The sequence below is a fragment of the Protobothrops mucrosquamatus genome, unplaced genomic scaffold, assembly GCF_001527695.2.
Source record: "Protobothrops mucrosquamatus isolate PMUCROS unplaced genomic scaffold, P.Mucros_1.0 scaffold756, whole genome shotgun sequence".
Classification (NCBI taxonomy): Eukaryota; Metazoa; Chordata; class Lepidosauria; order Squamata; family Viperidae; genus Protobothrops; species Protobothrops mucrosquamatus.
The window spans coordinates 62,268-64,120 of record NW_015387026.1 but is presented as its reverse complement, the minus strand read 5'-3'; positions in this window follow the sequence as shown (position 1 = coordinate 64,120).

Sequence of the window (1,853 nt, the reverse complement as noted above, 5' to 3'; positions counted from 1 at the left end):
CTCTGCAGTTGTGTGTGTGTGTATGTACCTTTACATCACTTCCTGCTGCAGGAAGTTGGTGCGTTCTGAAAATACTGTGGACTGATTCTTTTGTTTAATAACCTGGGTGAGCCAGAAGCTGGCCTGTTTAGCCAGGAGGGAAAATCCCAAGGAATGCAAGTGTCCTGTTGTGACTATCGCCACCCTGTTGCCTATCATTTGGATTAATCATCATCTTCTTCTTCTTCTCCTCCTTCTTCTCCTCCTTCTTCTCCTCCTTCTTCTCCTCCTTCTCCTCCTCCTCCTCCTCCTCCTCCTCCTCCTTCTTCTTCTTCTTCTTCTTCTTCTATCGCCACCCTGTTGCCTGTCATTTGGATTCTTCTTCTTCTTCTTCTTCTTCTTCTTCTTCTTCTTCTTCTTCTTCTTCTTCTTCTTCTTCTTCTTCTTCTTCTTCTTCTTCTTCTTCTTCTTCTTCTTCTTCTTCTTCTTCTTCTTCTTCTTCTTCTTCTTCTTCTTCTTCTTCTTCTTCTTCTTCTTCTTCTTCTTCCTCCTCCTCTTCCTCTTCCTCTTCCTCTTCCTCTTCCTCTTCCTCTTCTTCTCAAAATTCACTTAAACAAATGTCTCACTTAACAGCCTAGAACTAAGGAGAAACTTCCTGACAGTTAGAACAATTAACCAGTGGAACAACCTGCCTCCAGAAGCTGTGAATGCTCCAATACTGGAAGTCTTTAAGAGGAGACTGGACAGCCATTTGTTTGGAATGGTATAGGGTTTCCTGCCTGAGTAGGGGGTTGGACTAGATGACCTCCAAGGTCCCTTCCAACATCATCATCATCATCATCATCATCATCATCATCATCATTATTATTAACAACAATAGAAATTTTGGGACTACTCAAAATACTACTACCTGTAGTATGAGGGAGGTCAGATCCTTGGATGATAAGAATAGGTTATGGAAGGGTTTCCTAACCTAGGCAACTTTTAAGACTTGTGGACTTCAACTCCCAGAATTTCCCAGCCGGCATGCCGACTGGGGAATTCTGGGAGTTGAAGTCCACACTTTTGCCAAAGTTGAGAAACACTACATTAAAGGACTAGGAACTTGTTTGGTTCACTTGATTTCAAACTGTCTTCTCAAAGGGAAGCCTGTGCTAACTTTACACCCCCAGAGCTTCCTTGATCCCTTTGACTTTTTCTGTGATATATAGTGGCAGCTGATGATGACTTGTTTTTATTTGCAAATTTCCATTTATTTGCTTCCTGTTTGCTCCAGCTCTCTAACATTGCAGGGTCTGTGATAGACTTGTGTCTTTTGCATGTTCTCTTTTGCAAAAGATATATTTCCTGGTTAAAGAGAGGATGATGGCTTACCGCATTCGTATTATTATTATTATTTTTGGTGCTTTCATGCACTATTTTTGGTCACGTTTCTGTCTCAATTAGTTACGTTTTATAGAACCTTATTTTCCCATTCAAATAGCATACTGTAGATAATGTCGGGCTAATTCCTGTTGTAGCAAGGAAACAAAGAGATGTATTTTCAATTCAATTCAATTCAAATTTAATTTGTATACCGCCCTTCTCCCATAGGACTCAGGGCGGTTCACAGCATATTTAAAAAACAGATACTATACACAAATAAAAATACAAAAATACAACAATATAAACCCCAATAAAACCGAATTAAAAACCAAATATTAACGGCTGTGTTTCCAATTAAAATTACTTCTAAAATCATCCCTACCTAAAATCCTCCCTAGGTCAGGCCCGCTTGCTGGAAAAGCCATGTCTTGAGGGCGCGGCGGAAAGTAAGGAGATCCGGAATCATCCGGATCTCGGGGGGCAGTTCGTTCCAGAGGGTGGGGGCACCC